This window comes from Chroicocephalus ridibundus, chromosome 2 (assembly GCF_963924245.1).
Source record: "Chroicocephalus ridibundus chromosome 2, bChrRid1.1, whole genome shotgun sequence".
Lineage (NCBI taxonomy): Eukaryota > Metazoa > Chordata > Aves > Charadriiformes > Laridae > Chroicocephalus > Chroicocephalus ridibundus.
Genome location: NC_086285.1, coordinates 4524214 through 4544208, shown reverse-complemented (window position 1 = coordinate 4544208; position 19995 = coordinate 4524214). Strand labels below are relative to the sequence as shown.

The 19995-nt window shown below is 40.6% G+C and overlaps 1 protein-coding gene across 11 annotated transcripts in view; it reads left to right on the top strand.

Moving 5' to 3' along the window:
* Positions 1 to 19995, top strand: part of ADCYAP1R1 (ADCYAP receptor type I) — a 147221-nt gene that overhangs the window by 38941 nt on the left and 88285 nt on the right. The gene's annotated exons all lie outside the window — the stretch shown is intronic.

Below are 19995 nucleotides of genomic sequence, written 5' to 3'. Positions count from 1 at the left end.
AGGTTAAAAAGCAGAAAATGGTTGCCCTACATTAATGTGTTCACCTTTTTGCCCTCTGGTAGTAGTAATAATTTCTGTTACAGACAAATAATATGATGACAACACTGATTTAAGGACATTAATAGGATTCTTTTCCCTGCTGGTTTTGTATTCATGAGTTTGGAGGAATGTTGGATGAGCAGTCAAATAACAAATTGAGAAATAAAAGAAGATCTCTTAGAAAAGGAGCCTGTAAAAAAACCAAACCTACCAGAATCAGTAATTTTTCATATTGCTCAGCTATTAATATCCAGCACCTGGAGGGATATTATTCAAGTCTCTAGGAAGTGTGCTGCTCTTCCTTGGGTTTGCCGAGTCAGCAGCCTAAGAAGATTTACTGTGAATTCAGGTTGAAGAGATAGCTGTGATGCAGAACCAAAGCTACGTTAAAAGGAAGGGGGAAATGGAAGCAAAAGAGCAGGAGCAGAGGAAAAGAATATAAAAAAGCTACATTTGTATAACTACACTGTTAGGAATTTGGTATTCTGTATGCCCTCCTGTCCCTCTCACCACGGATCGTAATAAATATTTTCTTCCCAATCTCTAAAATAAACTCCACTGCTTCTCAGAGTGAATGTATGTCCTACGGCAAGAACCGGAGCGTTCTTGAGGATCAAGTAGTTTTGCTGTAAGCCTGCCTAGGGGAGCACACAGGATCAGTGCTTGCCCCAGGGTTACACACCACAAAGTCTTCCAGCTGAACTGTCCAGAGGTTGTCTATGTAACAGCCATAGGGTTAGGAAGTAGACGCAAGGCGATGTACAGTGCTCAAGGCTGTTTCCAGGGCTTCTTTTTCAAAGCAATAGAGACATGGCTATTTAATTGAAATCTATGAGGCCCATTAAAAACACTACCAACCATAAAGCCTAAATGTTGCTGTCATTGCAGCCCCCAAGGGCACAGAACCCAACTCAACAAAACCCTCTTTGTTTCTCTGGGCAAGGGGTGAATAACTCACACCAGGATAGCTTGTGCTCATGTTCCTGAAAAGAAAATTGGGTTTCTCTCAGATTTTTATTTTTTTTTTCCTATGTGGAAATCGCTTGGAAGTGAGGATTTTGGAGATATTCGTCCCCTTCAATACAAAAATATGGCAATCTCTGTGATAAATTTATTCCATGCTATACAATGCTAGTTGTGCCTAAAAATGTAGAAACATCACCTTCCTAATGAAAGTGACCTGCCTCTGTACTTTCTGTGCGTGTTAGAGCTGAGTTGTGTACCTAACCGATGTCAGGAAATGCACTTAGACCAATATTGAGCCACCTCAATGCTGGTTGTCTAGATTAAGATATTGAACTATACTAATATATACTATTGATGCTTCTATAGTCAGTGACAAGGGACAGACACATCTAGCTATTGGTATAACCCATCCTAAACTCCCGTAGTGCTCTCCTTACTTCAGGGTCATCAAAAATCAGTTTAGACTAGACTTCGGTTTCTTTATTTTTTAGAAACCTCGTCTTTATTGAGCAGTATGTTCCATTTTATGAATGCCACATGGATGATGAATAGATGACAGTAAGTCACTGTTACCAATTGATTGTCTTGCATTGTCAACATTTTGGAACTCATCTTCTGGTGTCCCTCAGGGCTCAGTTTTGGGGCCAGTTTTGTTTAATATCTTTATCGATGATCCAGATGAGGGGATTGAGTGCAGCCCCAGTAAGTTTGCAGATGACACCAAACTAGGTGGGAGTGTTGATCTGCTTGAGGGTAGGAAGGCTCTACAGCGGGACCTGGACAGCCTCGATCGATGGGCCAAGGCCAACTGTATGAGGTTTCATAAGGCCAAATGCCGGGTCCTGCATTTCAGTCACAACAATCCCAAGAAATGCTACAGGCTTGGGAAAGAGTGGCTGGAAAGCTGCCCAGCAGAAAAGGACCTGGGGGTGCTCGTGGATGGCCACCTTAACATGAGCCAGCAGTGTGCCCAGGGGGCCAAGAAGGCCAACAGCATTCTGGCTTGTATCAGGAATGGCATGGCCAGCAGGAGCAGGGGAGTGATGGTGCCTCTGTACTTGGCACTGGTGAGGCCTCACCTCGAGTACTGTGCTCAGTTCTGGGCCCCTCTGTAGAAAAGGGACACTGAAGTGCTGGAGCGTGTCCAGAGGAGAGCTACCAGGCTGGTGAGGGGTCTGGAGACCAGGTCATATGAGGAGAGGCTGAGGGAGCTGGGCATGTTTAGCTTGGAGAAGAGGAGGCTGAGGGGAGACCTCATTGCTCTCTACAACTCCCTGAAAGGAGGTTGGAGAGAGGTGGGTGTTGGCCTCTTCTCCCGAGGGAATAATGACAGGACCAGAGGAAATAGTCTGAAGTTGCAGCAGGGGAGGTTTAGATTAGCTATTAGGAAGAATTACTTTACTGAAAGAGTGGTCGGGCACTGGAACAGCCTGCCCAGGGAGGTGGTTGAGTCACCATCCCTAGAGGTATTTAAGAAACGTCTAGATGTGGCACTTCAGGGCATACTCTAGTGGCAGAGAATGCAGGTTGTTTGGTTGGACTCGATGATCTTAAGGGTCCTTTCCAACCATGAAGATTCTGTGATTCTATGATTCATAGTGGGGGGGTTGTGAGGTTAGGAAAAATGCTGTTCACTACCTTTCCTGGAATACATTTTTAAAATTGAGTATTGAATGTGTGTTTTTGTATGGGTGACAGCAGATGTCAATGGATCATTGTGTCTGTAGTAAAGAAAAATAAAAAAAAGCATATCATTAAATACTTCAGGATCTTTTTAAAAATGAAAGAAGATCTATTTTAAGGAGAAGAGGAAAAATATTTTCCCCACATAATAACAAATAACATTTTAACATTTTAAAAATATTTTGTAGTACTTTGATAGAATTATTCTTTCAGGTAAAGTTTGATGAATTTAATCTCAATTTCGACCACTTTTCCCCCTTCTTTTTGGACAAAATAAAATTTCTAAATAAATATCTTCTTGAAACAAGACACTTAACAATTCCTTCTCCTTTTTAAAAAGGGAAAAATGACAGCTCTTTTTTTTTTTTTCCCCCGCTATCAATACAGTTTAGACTGTAACCTTAATCAATATGTTGTTTCCTGAGGGAAAATAGTCTCAATGAACACCTTTCCGCCAGATTTCATTTGTGCCAGTTGGTGGGTTTAATGGTTTCCTAACCTTTGTACAGGCCCAGTGGCTGGGCTCACTGTTCCAATATACTTTATATAAATGGACATTTACGCTGAAAAGTTCTGTTGAGGATTGCAAAATGACAAAGTTTTTTTACTGTTCCTGGCCTGCCCGATAACACATTTATGCAATATCCTTTTCTGTCAAACATTCCTCAGTAGGCTTCTTTTGGAGTGTAAAATTCCTATTAATTCTCTAAGAGCTTTAGGTGGAAAAAGAAAACTCTTTGGCTTGTGTACTCTTTTCAAATGCTTTCGGTACCGGAACCTCACTCTGACTCAGCATCTGTGGCCAAAGTGTGTTATTCAGGGGTTATTTAGCCTAAATACAGGCTGGTGATTTGGTTGTTTGAAGAATCATAAAACAGTTTGTCGATAATTTGAGCTACTGGTATTTGCAGATTTGGGAAGGGAAAGTACAGTACATCTGAGTACGCTACATATTTTGATGCAAAACTATTTTGGACCTTTATTTCAGCTTTCTTGTTTTCTAAGAGCTTGCCAGATAACTGATAATGCAAAAAGTGTATTGGATAAGATTAGAGAAATGCTGAGGCTCAAGGGTATAAATTTGTGTTTACTTCCTCACAAATATTAAAATGTTCTTTTTTCTTGCTGCCCTCTGGCTGAGCTGTTTTTAGTTATTATATCTCTGTTAGCCAGTTATATGATAATTTCCTCCATTACTTAAAAAACATAACAAAATACATGACATTTTTGCATTACAATAGAAACTAAATTCTCATGCAATTACAGGCTAAGCTAGTACCTCTTCCAGCAATGCAGATGTGGGAAAACCTAAACCTTTTTTGACCATCCTGTGTTGTCTATAAGTATTAAATCTCACTGTCTGTTTTGAGTCTAACAGCTTTGACATCAAGATTGATGTAGTTATTATTCCTTCTGTAACAGCCCTTGCACAGTCCATTGACAGAGCAGTTGTGGGAGAGTCAGGAACTTCGTACAGGCAGGTGACATCAGTGAGAACAGGCTGTAAAATGCTGAAGGGTCTTTGATACCCTAAGAAAAGCAGACTAATGTGATCACATCTACACATACGTATTTATTTTTCCATTCCTCCAGGTCATCTACCTCCCCCCAAATCCTGAATGCTATGGTGATTTCAACTAAATTTGACAGAAAGACCACATTCTCAGACAAATTAAGTTTCTAATGAATGTTTAGGCAAAGATGAGATTTTGTTAATTCCCTACACAAAAATGATCTTTCCGCATGAGCTCAAACCTCGTTAGACAGCAGAGCATCCAAACAGGAGCTCATCTAGGAGACACTAATCCATGTGACTAGGGACTTGGGTCTTTTCAGTCTGGAAAAAAGACGACTGAGGGGGGATCTTATCGATGCTTATAAATACTTCAAGGGTGGGTGTCAGGAATAGGGTCAGTTCATTTTCAGTGGTGTCCAGTGACAAGACAAGAGGTAACAGGCACAAACACAGGAAGTTCCATCTCAACATGAGGAGGAACTTCTTTACTCTGAGGGTGACAGAGCTCTGGCACAGGCTGCCCGGAGAGGTGGTGGAGTCTCCGTCTGTGGAGACATTGAAAACCCGCCTGGTTGCCTGCCTGTGCAACCTGCTCTAAGTGACCCTGCTCTGGCAGGGGGGTTGGACAAGATGGACTCCAGAGGTTCCTTCCAACCCCTACCATTCTGTGATTCTGTGATGTGGTCAATGGCTAAAGCTTTGTGCTACTGCTCACAAAATTCATCAGCTTTTTTTTTTTTTTTTTCTAAGAAAAACCAACAACCTAACAGCTAATTCGGGTTTCTGGCAATTCAGGATCACTAGTAATTAAGCATGACAGCTTGAAGATCAAATGTTCTTATTGCTCCAGATTAGTGCTTGATTTGAGCCGTGCTGCAGCTTCTTGTTCCTCAGTTCCCTCTGTGTGACACAAGCCCAGCTGCACTGCCCTGGCTTTAAAAGGTGTGGCAAAGATAAAACCACTTAATGCTCAGGTATGTTCAACTGTTAGAGTGATGCTGCCAAAGACAAATATATGAATTATCATAGAATCATAGAATCTTCATGGTTGGAAAGGACCTTTGGGATCATCGAGTCCAACCATACACACACAAAGAAACCCCAAACCCCAAACCCCTACAATCTCTGCCACTAGAGCATGCCCTGAAGTGCCACATCTAGACGTTTCTTAAACACCTCTAGGGATGGTGACTCAACCACCTCCCTGGGCAGGCTGTTCCAGTGCCTGACCACACTTTCAGTAAAGTAATTCTTCCTAATAGCTAATCTAAACCTCCCCTGCTGCAACTTCAGACCATTTCCTCTGGTTCTGTCATTATTCACCTGGGAGAAGAGGCCAACACCCACCTCTCTCCAACCTCCTTTCAGGGAGTTGTAGAGGGCAATGAGGTCTCCCCTCAGCCTCCTCTTCTCCAAGCTAAACATGCCCAGCTCCCTCAGCCTCTCCTCATATGACCTGGTCTCCAGACCCCTCACCAGCCTGGTAGCTCTCCTCTGGACACGCTCCAGCACCTCAATGTCCCTCTTGTACAGAGGGGCCCAGAACTGAACACAGTACTTGAGGTGAGGCCTCACCAGTGCCAAGTACAGAGGCACCATCACTCCCCTGCTCCTGCTGGCCACGCCATTCCTGATACAAGCCAGAATGCTGTTGGCCTTCTTGGCCCCCTGGGCACACTGCTGGCTCACGTTAAGGTGGCCATCCACGAGCACCCCCAGGACCTTTTCTGCCGGGCAGCTTTCCAGCCACTCTTTCCCAAGCCGGTAGCGTTGCTTGGGATTGTTGTGACTGAAATGCAGGACCCAGCACTTGATCTTATTAAACCTTATGAGAAGTTTTGTTAATCTCAGTGCTGCACTATGGAGAAGCACATAATAGTGAGCTGCTTGGAGATCTGCGCAGGGTTAAGGAGCTCTGTTAGATACCTGGCTTTCAGACATTCTGAGATCTGTATCTTTAACCAACCTGAAAAAAAAAATATTGTTGGGATCCATATTCTGTGTATTTTGGAGCTTAAACCATAAACAAAATTATCAGTTGCATGTGATCGAAACATGCCATTACTTCATCAGTTCCTTGTACTGAACTGATGATCAAGAATCCCCTTTCTTCTGACTTTTTCTCACATTTCTTTGTATATAACTTATTCTCAACCATAAAATCCATGTACATGTGCTGATAGTACATGGCATGGAGGCACAGATAGGGATGACCAGGAGTGCCTCCCGATTTTCTAACACTAGTCTGAAGTCCCACGTAAATCTTCATCTGGTGAATGCCTTCGTGTTTGCATTGACATACTTACTGCTTCTCCACCTCACAGGAGCTTATTTGTTCTATTTATCCAACTGTTTACTATCTGCTTTTTAAGCTTTTAGGGATTTTTCTGGGAATTAAAGGAGTAGATGGGGACCAGAAATGATAAGGTTTATTTTGCTTTGTTTTTCACACTGTAACCTATTAGTTACAACATTAATTCTGCAGATATTCAAGTACAGGACGCAAAGATGGAAATTCAGCTTCTTTTCCCTTTTGTGTCCATAGATTTTTCCTATATCTCTGTTAATGAAATCCAAAATAACACCTAGTGGTTGACAATTATATTTGAGGGGCAGGTCATCTTGTACTGAGGTCAGCTTCCACTGCCTGACCCTGCTTATAAAGAGAGGCTTTGGGATGCTGAGCAATGCGAAGTGCCAATATTCCAGCTGTGTTCATGGCTTTGGGAGAAAAATAAACACCAAACAGCTGCAGAAGCTAGCAGAAGCCATTGTGAGATAACACCATCAAAATCATGAGAGAATAAAATCCTGAGTTTAATGTAATGTAACCAAAAATATAAGGAAAGTGACAGAGATGTGTATGAATAACATTAGTCTAGAGAAAATTCTGTTTTCAGTGCTGTTTTCTTGTATTTTGGGGCAGTGGTTTTTATTCATTGTATTTTTTTCATAACTGAAAATGTGAAATATTAATACCTGTTAGCAAAGTTGTAGCGTAGAAATTCTGAACACAGTAATCTTGAGGATTAAGCAAATGACAGTTAACATATCTTGGAGTCACCCAGCATAACCCACGAGGGACAATATAAAACAGGTTCCACCAATTTTGCTTTCAAGGCTCTGTTTACCTTAAGTATGACAGCAATTTGCTCTCCTGGCAGATGAACCTTTTCTCTTTCTCTCTCTTCAGTATGTATTAGACAGATAGTATTTATATCTGTTAGTGTTTTATTCTGATAGCAGGAAAACCAAAGCAGTCCAAAATACCTGCCTCCATTTCTGACCCTCCCTTTCTCCATGGCAAATGAAACTTTCTTTCTATTAACTTCTCTCTGAACCAAATTAAATAGTACTGCAATTTAATGTTATCATTTCAATGGCTTCAGAGGTATACCTCTTTTTGTTGTATAAGTCATACTACAATTCAGAAATAAGTGGAGCTATGAAAATTTAGACTGTTTACCTTAGAGGAAATGCTTTGCACATCTTTATTCCATCGCACATATACAGCTATAGGGTAGACAATAAGGGCCTGAGGTCCCTAATAAGGAAAAACAGTATAAATGGTAGAACTGAGTTTTCTTTCTGTAACTGGAAATATATTGGCAGAAGAGAAATTAACTTCTTGTAAAGAAAGGATATGAGTAGAGAGCTAAAAATTAAGCTGTTAAGGTTAATAACTGAGAAATTCTGGCCACTTCAGGTACTGGGCAGCCATTTATGAGGGGAAATTCATCTGAACCTGAGCAGCAACCTTTTCTGAGTCTTTTGGCTTACTAAGAAAAATTGAGGCAAAGACACAGACAGGAACTCCGTGCAAGGCCTCTTTTCTGAGGTTGTGTTGCATGTATTGTGTGGCTCTCAGCAGCCACCACTGTTGATTATAGAGGCAAAACTTGGCTTGTATTGCTGGGGTGCATACTAAGTCAAGACACATGAAGACATGTGGGAATCTAGGATGGCTAAAGGTGAACCAGGTATCAGCGAGGTTATGATGTGGCCATCGTCACAGATGAAAAAGGATTCAGTGTTTTCAAGCCCAAATGCATAACACTAGGCTCTCTTAGTCAACATACAAGGACCCTATTAAATATGGCATGCATAAATACCCCAACAGAACCCTTACCTCTTTCTCCAGGATGCCAATTTATTGATGCTTCCACCCATTTAGCAAATTAAATTTGGGAAGGGAGGCTTGAACTTATCAGCCAGCACTTACTATCTTTAGTGTAGAGCAGTAACCATGTAGGCTTGGGCTTTAAAGCCTTTTTTTTTTTTCTTTTTTTTGTGACACTGAAAAATTGTCTCTTGTTTAAATATGCAAAGGATTCTGAGCCCTAAATGTCTGCGCATTGCAGTCAGCTGCAAACAGCACAGCTGAAACATCTGTTACCCTTGGAGAGAGCCCCCGTGCCACTGAGTTGTGCATCAAGAATGCCCTTGTACCTGCCAGACAAGGTGACTGGCTTAACACTTTAGATGCCTGATGCATTTTGTTGTGGCTGAGAAGAACAGGAGATGTACCGTGAGGGTAGTAAAATGCATCCTGAATCTGTCCTTATTCAGGATAGATATCCCTTAGCTGAGCAAATTTCTGTATAGTAGCAAAGCAGAAAATGCTGGAGGAGAATCTGGGTCATGACAGGACTCTAAAAGTGAGACCTGTGGCTTATCTGTCAGGGTCTGAAATGCATCCAAGTACTGCAGGTTTATTTGGAATGAAGTCACTCTTTAAGGGGGAGATCCGTTCTTAGAAGACGACCATCTCTATCACTGCATGTTGCCCCTCCTTAAATCAAATCACACCCTGCAGTGTTATAAGAGTAAAATAGGAATTTGAGATGGGGTATGCAATCTGGCACTGTGTCTTGTTGTTTTGTTTTGTTTTCTAGTAATTTTACAATGTTATTTTGTAACACAATGTATTTTTGAACTTCTTGAAGCCTGCTTGACGTTCAGCTCATGAAATATACTGTAGTCACTGATAGGATTTTCTAACACCTCATGAGCAGTACAGATGTGATAAATTCATTGCTGCATGCATTTTACCCTGTTAATGGAGCAGTTAGCAGACCAGGTTCTGGGTCCCACCTATCTCCTACCTCTGCGATTGTCTCATGGACAGTATCTCTGCAGTTTATCTATCCTCACACCAAGCGAAGCAAAACATCCATAAAAGGAGTCACACAGGGAAAGGGATCATGCTTTTTGCCAGAGATGGTAGCATTCTTACATCATGGTTCATAAGAATTTTGAGTTATGGTTTATAATGGCAGAGTATTCTTGATAAAGCAACTGGTGAATAATAATATTAGCACATAAAAGGTTAGGGAAGAAAAAAAAAAAAAAGAGGAAACTTCAGGAAGGAGAAAGAGGGAGCTGTATGTCTAACACACCTGCAGCTAGAACTGGTCTCAAATACATTGTTCTATCCCAGCCCCAATCTTTTATACAGTGCATTACCCTTCCAAAACACCGTCTCTACTTTTGGGGTTCCTATCCCACAGCAATGGGGAAAAAAAAACATTAAAAAACAGGAGTGTTCAGGGTCAGTTTCTAACAGGGGAGATTTACTGGGGTGTCAGAAGGCTATAGCTCGCCCACTGTTAGTAGGTAGCATTGCTGAATATTCTGCCCAGTGCGTGATATGGAGTGAAGATTTCATCACATTCCTATCTCTGTTCTCCTTTCATAGAGCTGCTGCTCTCTGCTCCTCAGAAAGCAGATTTACATTGGTGGGCCTGTATTTTTTATAGTGTGTAAAAAGAAAATCCCACTACGTGTCACACCTCATCTAAGGTGTTCTAGAGTCCAACTCTTGTGATTAAAGAATTGGGTGCAATTGTGTTTCTGTATGTCTTAAGATCCTGTGAAAATGTCAATTATTGCTGTCTGTTTATTGTGTTTTTATTGTGGCTAAATATTGTGGCTAATTATTGTCCCTGCTGATAGTGAGTCTGGGCATGTCCTTCTCTTTTATGGTATATATGAAAGCAATATGGCTTTATTGTTCCTTTGAAATACCAGGAACGGGAAATGAAGGTCCAAAAAATGTACTCCATCACCTGTTCACTGCATGTTCTTGAGTGGGACACATTTGAAATGCATTCAGATCAGAAGGCGTGATGCTAGTTCAGAGCTGTATGTTCTCAGGGTCTGAAAATATAGGTTATAGGGTGAAAGACAAAGGTCAAAGCTCCAATAGTAAGTTATTATTTGTCAACATACATTAGTTGAGGAGTTGATTCCTTCACTTTAATGAGCTAAATACTATACAACAGGTAATGTGGTTTCACCCAGATTCACATTCAGTGATGTCTAGGGCATCTTTAAACAGGTATAATGTTTAAGTTTACAAATGCCCAAGACAGAAATGTTGCATGTGGCTAAATTACAATGAATCACAAACGTACCAAGTACCGTCTGCTGCATCAGTGAGGAGAACTGTGTTGGTGGAACTGGTCACCCCTTTGGCAATGATTTGTCTAGTCAGAACTTAGCTATTCACTGTCATGCTATAACTGGATGTCGACAGAGATTATGTTTTCTGAGGATTACATTTAAATGTTACTGTTAGAGAGCTCTTGCCAAATATTTAAATACTGGTAGTCAGCCATGATTAAATCATGCCCAATGACAAAGTAACAATTCTGCTGCCCTATACAATCTTGGGTGCTTAGGGTGGCAAAGCAACGCACAGATAACCATTTCCAAGATGCAGAGTGGGAATGGGATTAATTAGGGCAATATCTACAGCTCTACAAGTGACCTCGGGCTCTCATTTTTTTACTAGCAAGAAACAAATTTGACCCTGCAAATCTCTCTCCATAGCATGTTTTTCACCCAGGTAACTTAGGCCATAAATATTGACCAACACTGAGCATCTATACCATTAAATGGCTGTGAGAGGAGTGTCTACTGATGCTTCTCAGCAGCACGGCATTGATTTAATCCTAAATATAGAGATAAGGTATCCATCATTAGGTAGACAATCGTAAAAGGAAGCCTATTTTATTAGATCACCTAATAAAAGTAGCTTTAGTATCATTCTCTGTGGTATAAACCCAGACTGGAGGATTACAGTGGTTAATAACTTTATACAGGCAAAATATGGAATTTTCTATCATGTGGAAAATTCAGTAGTTTCAATATCTTTTGTCATCCTGCAGAGATATGTTCATATATCTGGACTTCCCTCTTTCCCCCTCGGAGCAGATTGCATAGATTGCATAGATTGAAGTACCTTTTAAAATTTTTATTCCAAAATAGTGAAATATTGCACACTGACATCTTTAAGCAGAGCAGAAACTTTCCTTACCTCTGAACTCAATTACCCGAATGACACCTTAGTTCCTCAATTGATCAGTGCAAAATTTTATATCATATTTTGGGCTTGTATGCTGTGAATGTGAATGTGGCCAACACATTGGAAAGCAGAGCTACATCATACACCTTCACAGTCATAAGTTGAGATATCGGAGGAACAAGGAGCTCATGCACCGTGTCTTTGGCATCAATCTTCTCACAGCTACTTTCCCCCCAGGCAATGTCCATAGCCCAGGGACAATCAAGTCTGGTCATAAACACCTCTTAAGATGAATCTGTTTTTTCTCTGAAAAATGGTAATTTGGTGGTGGTGGCGGCATTTTTTTTTTCTGTGTATGGCCTCACTGATCATTATTAGGAAGTTTTCCTACGTTGCCTCTCTTCCTTTCTAATCCCCTCAGGTCCATGCTGGTTCTTCTCACTGTGTTGGGGGTCTGACACACCATTCAGTCTGCTCTCTCCTTTCCTTCATGAATATGTACTCTATTCCCCTCCTTGAGTTTTTATAGTGAAATAATGGCGAAACTCTCCAGAGATGGGAAGGAGAAAGAAGGGTTTCTTGAGAAAGCTACTCTAGGCATCGTCTTTTGTGCAAAGATTTGATTCCTTGAGGGATTTCAGTAGGGTTTTTCGGTTGTGGGGTGGTGCGTGTTTTTTTCCCTTCCACTTTGGCACAACATCTAAACCAATGTCTCTTAGCACTGAAAGGAGAAGGAGCGAAATTGAGAATGAGCTTGAGTATTTCCCATTACCACTGTTGTAATGAGCTCTTTGCCTCTGTTCGTCAGTATTCTCCCCAGTCCCAAAGCCGCTTTGGGGAATATTAGAGTGAGAGCTGTAACATGACGCACTTGCTGGGGAGGAGAGAAAGGGAGGAATGTGCGTGATAGTTGAGGGCAAATAGCTTTCATTTAATTAGTAGATTAATTAAAGCTTTCTCCCTTGGGTAGGGGATGTGTGTGTGTGTGTAGAAAGTGTTTCTGCAGCCTCTTGTAGCTGTTCATCATGCATTTCTGTTCCAAGTGTGACTCAGATGGGGTTTCTATTGAACTTGCTGGGAGCCTGCACAAAACAAATTTCCTGTCTAAGATCTTTTCTCTTCAGGGTTTTGTTTAAATGTAATGAAGTATACATGGGCAAATAATAACGAGTAATAACAAGAAGTTGCTTTGCAAATGAATGTGGCATCCGGCAGCACGACAAGTGCAGAACTCCTAAAAGCTTCTGTGTTTTCCAAAGTCCCTGCAGTGAGAGAAGTCTTACATGACCACAGATTCCCTCAGCCTTCACTCAGTGAAACCCATCGAGAGTTTTTTTCAGTGTGATAAACGATTCAAAGATACTTCATAGCCTTGACTCCACACACTTTAGATAGGTCCTGAGAAAGCAGATTAAAGCCAACAGTGTGCTCGGCTGTCTTAACAGAAGCTTAACCATTAGATGCAGGAAAGTGATTACTTTCTAGAATAGATTACTTCTGGAATATTACATCCAGTTTTAGGCTCCTGAACATACTAAAGACATCAATCAGCTGGAGCAAGTTGAGAGGAGGGACACCAAGATGGCTTGTGAGAAGAGGATGAAGAAAATGCATTTATTTAGCTGGTGGATGGAGAGAGGCTTTTGGGGCAACCTAGTAGCAGCCTTACAATCTGCTACAAGTTCCTACAAGCAGATCGTCAAGAAGAAAGAGCCAGGTTCGTGCACATGGCAGGAGATCAGTGAACTATGGGCATAAGTTGAAACAAGGAAGGTTCATACTGGGTATAAAGAGGGGCCTCTTTACCCCAAGGATGAACATTGGGGTAAGTTGTGCAGAGAGGTTGTACAGTCTCCATTTTTTGAGGTTTCTAAAACCCAGATGGAAAAAGCCCCAAGAAACCTGGCCTGACCCTGCTTTAGGTGAACTGGAGACTTCTATATGTCCCTTCCAACCTGAATTATCCTGTGATTCCATGATTCTGTCTGAAAGACATGTCATAGTTGCCATGGTTTTGCAGACACTAGAGACGAGGATGTCTGGATGAAAGCAAAGCTGTATGAAGGACTGAAGCTCTAAATACAAAATCTGTAGACAGGTTAAGACAGCTTTAGGCTATCTTTTATATCCTATTGGGCTTGGGTTGCTTTGCCACCTGATACGGCCTTGCAGGGCTACTTTAAACAGGGAACTACATTACCTCCGCTGCCTGAAGAGTGAAAAAGAGGTGTGTCTTTCCCAAAAATCCTCTGGAGGTCATGGGAGGGGGCAACAAGCCTTTTCATCTGTTGCTATTTCTCTCAGAAAAGGCAACTGGAGGTACGAGGCAACTCTAAGAACAATGGTCAGGTACCTTCTTAAGAATCAGCTGGAAGCAACACAACCTTTTATTCAGAGTTTAAGTGGGAACTTTCAGGCTTCAAAGTAGACCCATCGTTTTCCAAGACAAGGGACTGACGTAACAGAGAAAATCTGGGAGATGGACAAGCACAATCATTGTCATCGACAAGCTTATCCCATTGGATCAACAGTTCCCCAGATCAGATGAACAGTGTGTCCCAGAGTGGTCAGAAATTAAAGAATTCCTCTTTCATTTCCTTCATTGTAGATGTTTGACTGAATCTTAACGCCATATCCCTGAATTCTGTAAATATAAAGGCTCATTTCTCAGCCAGACACAATGTGTTAAGAAAGGTAGATGCTACCCTCCAACTTTCCAACCAGTCTTTTCTACTAATTAATCAATGTGCTGAATCCATATAAAATACATTCACATGAGGTTCTGACCCACAGAGCCCATTGAGAAAATACTCATTATTTATCCTCCTTTGCCAATCACAAATTCCACCACTTTACATATGCATTACTTGTCTGCAACCCTTGTTCAATGAATTTCTGCTTGCTGAGACAGTCATTTAGGGAGGTTTGGCTAAAGCTTGGATCTATACTAAGTTGCTGTATTGCAAACGGCTTTGCCATGTTCAAGGACTGCCATGCCACAGCCTGTGTCAAGAACTGGACAGTGTCCTTGGAAGCAATTTATGGTGAACTCTGCAAGCTCTGCACCATTGATGTTCTGCAGTGAGCCCACACAGTCCACTTTTGCCCCAACTAAAAGCTCTCAGAGGGCTGAGAATCTTCCCATGAGGTTTCAGTCAGATTTGTAAGGGGGGCGACCCTGATTTGGACACTTAAATCCCATTGCACATGAATACTTTTGAAAATTAGTGGGAATTGCAATGTTGGCAGGAGATGGTCAGCTTTTCAGGCCTAAGATGACCTCTGAGGAATGGAGGAAGACATCTAGCATGTGTTATTGGGAGCTGTACTTCTTGGAGTTTTATCTTTGGAAAAGAAAGTCTCGGGAACAATGGGAGAAAGCCATTTTGTGTAGTATAATCAGTATCAGAAAGGGCTATTGAACCTTTAGTTTCCCCTCAAGAACGTTATGTCTAGAAAGATTTTTAAACTCTTTTCCAATCAGTGGTTGCATCCTGCCAGTACAAGGGTTCAAAAAACAGTGCTTGGTATTGCCTGCTATCAGAGATAGGATAAAGGTGTGCTTTGGTTTAACTCAAGATGTCAGTTCCTGGGAAGTCATCAGCTATATTAAGAGTGCCTCACCATGCTCAAAGCGAGACTTTTCAACTGATCTCCAAAATAAAAAAAGCCAGTAAAGGCAAACTCAAGAATAAGTTCGCCCCATGTTGCATAACACATCTTTTGTACAGAGTTACCACTTCAGAAGGCATCCACTGAGTGAAGGGAAAGGTTGATTATGCTGCTGCTATTTTCTAACCTGCAGTGAGACTTGCATCCCTCTAGGAGCCATCAGTGTTAGAAGGTAACCATATCTTAAAATCATGTAAGCCAGTTTGAAAGGGATCAATGCCTTATTTGTCAGTGTGACTTATTTGTGGGGGCTTTTTACGGCACATTTTGCTTAAAGCATGGTGTCAAAGCTATGCTGCAGATTGTACAATTGTGGCTTGGTTTGAAGAAGTTTCTAATCACTTTACCCTTTCACTTAGTCTAAAGTGTTTTGAAATTACAGTAGTTTGGGTGCCATTTATACAGGCAGACAAAAACGCAATCAAGTAACAATGTAAGGCCTTCCGGGAGACAACAATTTGTCCAACTGCCAAGCCAGTGTTGTGGGTACCAGTAATGATGTAAATCAGTTCTGAAAAAATCCAGATAATCAGAGCTCCTTCCCAAACACCTCTATTTTTAACACAATTTTTTGCAAGTCTTGGCCCTGGTTTGACCAGTTGAATCATTGCTTGATAAGAACAGGGATTAAATCTAGTAATGTTGTTTCCATGACAAAGTGAGCTTCTTTCAGCAATGCTTACATAATAATGTCTCTTTTTTTAAGCTAACTTTTTAAAACTGGAAGTCATAATAAAATTAGCAAAAAGTGTTATTCAGTATGAAGTGAGTGATCTGACATACCTAGTGGATTAAACTCCTTTCTGACATTACTTTAGAGACAACATTTAGACAAAAGATGAATCAGACTCTGTTTCATTTCTACATTGATGTAAAACACGTCCATGAGGAATTTAATGCAGGATTTTTTTGCTGTTGTTTCTTTGCTTTTTTATTCTGTATTTCTTTACCTCTCTCCTTATTGTCATGGTGCCTGATATGACATATCCTGAAAGGAGTGGAAATATTCTCATTCACTTTGCAAATCAGAATCAGGACTTTACAGGCATAATACAGAAATGCAGAAAAGGAAGGAACAGCTAATGGTACTGAATTGCTATCTTCTGTCAGGTCTTCGTAGAAATGAAAATACCAAATGAATCACACAGTTCACTATTGTATCTTTACTATGATTTCAAAGCATATTTTCTGATCCTGGAGTTTCTTAAGAATACTGGTGATTTTTCTCACTTCTGTAGACTTAACTTGTGTAGTGAAATAATGTTTTAAAGCAATTGTGAATATTCTTACAATGAGTAAAATGAGCAGAACAGTATTTTTTGAATGACTGTATGTAGTGAAAGGCAGTCCAGGTTTCTTGGCTAGACCATGCTACAAAAATTTCCAAATCCTTCCACCACCCAACCACCTCTCTTATACACAAGTCTTTATCAATGACTGTGAACATGGCACAAGGATAATGTCCCATTCATAGATAATGTTCTGACTTTCCTCTGAGAAGTACTATATCCACTTGATATAACTGAGGAAATGATTCAAGTGAAAAAAACATAAATGTCTTTTGCTATTAGAGATACCCTATAGTGTCCAAAATATCCTATCAAAGGGCAAACATAAAGGCTTACACAGCCAGCAGCAACTGCAGGTCAAGTGAGATACCCTAAGGCACATCAAATGGTCTAGACACCTGTGCTTAGGCTTCTGACCTGCTTACTTGGGGTGTAGCTGTATGTTAGTGTCACGTACACAGTGTGTAAGTCAGGGCAGCTACCTAAGCATGATGTTCCGTTTGAGTTCATATCCCTTCTTCCTTAGTACAAGTAGTTAGGAAGCATCTTCTTAATGAGGTCCAGTCCTGCTCTCTCAGCTGCCTGCTCACAGCCTTGCTTTGTGCTTTGTTGCCTTTCCAGTATAGAAATCTTGGGGCAAAGAAGAAGGTGTCCTTGAAGTCACCTTCACCTGCCTTTCTGCCAGTGCTTGATATACTTGAACAAAAACAAGAAGAAAGACAGCTTATTTAAATTTCCATCTGGAATAACCCGTTGTCCTGGTGTGACACCCAGCAACAAGTATTTATTTCCCTAAGCAGGGAAGTGTATGGTACCCTTCTGATCTGCACAGTTCCTCCCATGTGGTTCCTTCACTGGAGCATCCGTACATTTGAGCAATGCCTTGCTTAAACACATGACTAAAATATGCTAATTGCTAGGGCAGGTCTAGAAACATCACAAATGCATTTACCTGGTTCTCTGCTCGGGTTTATGTACTAACAATGGCTTTCTTAGTAGAACAGTTCACAATAAAGCAACACCTTGAGAGTATGTATGAGAGAATATATGTAGGTTGTAACATAATAACACGATTGTTATTAACATTACAGTAATGTCAAGGGAACATCAAAGAGTTAAGTACTCCACGTTACACACAGCACATGCCAGCTGATCTCTGTGGTGGCCACCTTAATAAAAATAAATGAAGAAAAATGAAATCTTTCAATTTGTTGCACATCTATAGAGTGGTAGGCAGCTGCTTTTGTCTTTTTGTGTTCTCTCAGAATTAAACAGACATTGATTGTATTTACTGTCTTTGTATCTATACAAATACATGTCTTTTCAAAATTAGGGTGAGTCAAACTCCTTCAGTCCATTGGGAGTAATAATTTATTTTTTTTTCAAACACTTAATTTCATGCACTATCCTCTTGGTTTCTTGATTTTTCTAGTCTGTGTCAGAATATTCTTTAACTGCACATATGACTGATATCTTCTGAGAAACTGAAACCAGACTGTCTCTACTGAACTCAGGAAATTGCAAATGTCCTTGAGGCAAAAGAAAAGAAATCAGGGGGCCATGAAGTTCCAGCTTACACTTCCATGTGAATTATGCTCTGCCATTCAGCTGTTGAAGACTGACTCAACAGATTAAAGGCTCTACCAGTACATAGTTAATGAAGAAACATGAAACGTGGATCCTTTCAGGAAAACTTGATAACACTAATGCATCCCTGCATTCAACAGAGAAACCCTCTGTTATAAATTTAAATTTGGTTTTATTTTCTCAGATACAGCATTGCTAATTAGCAGAGATGACAGGCAGCTTCTCTTGTCTCCTCTGGCACTGAGGTTACTGTTTCCTCCCTTTCTTTGCTTTCTGTCTCAGTTTCTGTGTTCCCCAACAGTATTTTTTTTTAAATCTGTTGATGAAGAGTGCAACAAAATGGCATAATGATGGCTATGGGAAGTCACATCAAAGTATCCTGTCAATAGTGAAAGCTTAAGGAAGGCTACAGGGAGCGATGAAGCACATCACTCTAGCGCTATGTCTGTGAGCTGCAGTCTACATTTCAAATACCTCCTGAGCCAGACTTACTCAGATACAATTGACTAAATTTAGTCAGTTTAGTCAGATACATCTGACTAGATATGCCTGCCTGCAAGGAAAACAATAAAATCTGAGCTTTTAACCTTAAGCTGTCTTTATAATCAATCAAGTCCTGGCTTTGATTTACATCTATTAAAGATGACTCCAAAAATAGGAAGGATAAATCACACTCTTTTGTCCCTTGACTATAGATTGAATCTAAACCTTCTTCTCAAAGGTCTAGGGTTACCTCAGAGGACATAAAAAGTTGGGCATGGTGGGTTTCTTAGTGTTTATTATCCTTTGATGGACTTTACATATATACATATACACACATAGATACGTTTTGGACTCCTATAACATTTAACATCCTCAATATCAAGATGAAAAGGGTTCTGCAGGTTAACATTTCCTTTCACTTATTTGTATCCTGTGTGCATAGACAACATGTATTGTTTTATTATTATAATGATTATTATTATTAATCATTCTATGACAACTTTTCTAATCTGTATATACCAAAATGTATGGAAAAAGCCACTTTCATGTACTGAGACAACCCCTGGACACTGCTTACAGACCTAGGCAACTGCGGAAAGCAAACCAGTACTGGCAGCAGAAGCCTAATTTACTCACTATTTCTGTTTTATCTTTATAAAAGATATTCTAGGAACTTGAATGTCAGCCAATGCAATTTTCCCAGTATTTGGTGAGGTTTAGGGGATGATGTAGCAAAAGCCCTTATGTTCTTGGGAGATCCCAGAGATCTGTGACAATATATATTTTCCAGGCCCTTGGGAGCCCTTAGAAGAGAACAATGTTTGTTTTGAAGACAAACAAATTTAATATAGTTATGCCTGGTATATTCCATGGGGAAAATAAGTGAAATTTATTACTGGAATCTTGGAGGTGAAACTGTGTAGCACTATCAGTTCCTACAAATGGTGAGTAACTCTTTCCAGTAAAGGTGCATTCGGAAACCCTCTCTGGCTTTGAAATAGGGGTGGTGGCTTCTAACTCTTACAAGTTCAAAAGTATGCAAATGGCTCTGTGTTTCCTAGTACACACAAAAGCACCACCAAACTAGGATTACTCATGCCTTGGGATTTACTGTGAGTATTGAGTGTGTGATGGCAGTTGGATACACTAGTGACACAAACTTTTCACTCCATTCCCTCTAATGGGATGCGAGGGAAGTAAAGTTGACCTGTGCAGCTGAGGCTCCAAAAATAAACTGAAGCACACTGAATTCAGGTATTGCTTTCCCTGTTTGCTTGTTCTTACTTAACAGTAAAGGGAAAACAGACCACTTGGCAGGTACATTCTACTTCTTCTGTAGTTCTCCATCATCAAGAGTGAAGGAAATGGGATGGGAAATATGAAAGAGCAAAATTACTCGCAGAGAACTGGGGTGACCTATCCTATCTTCAACCAGTGCCCTGATTTTCAGG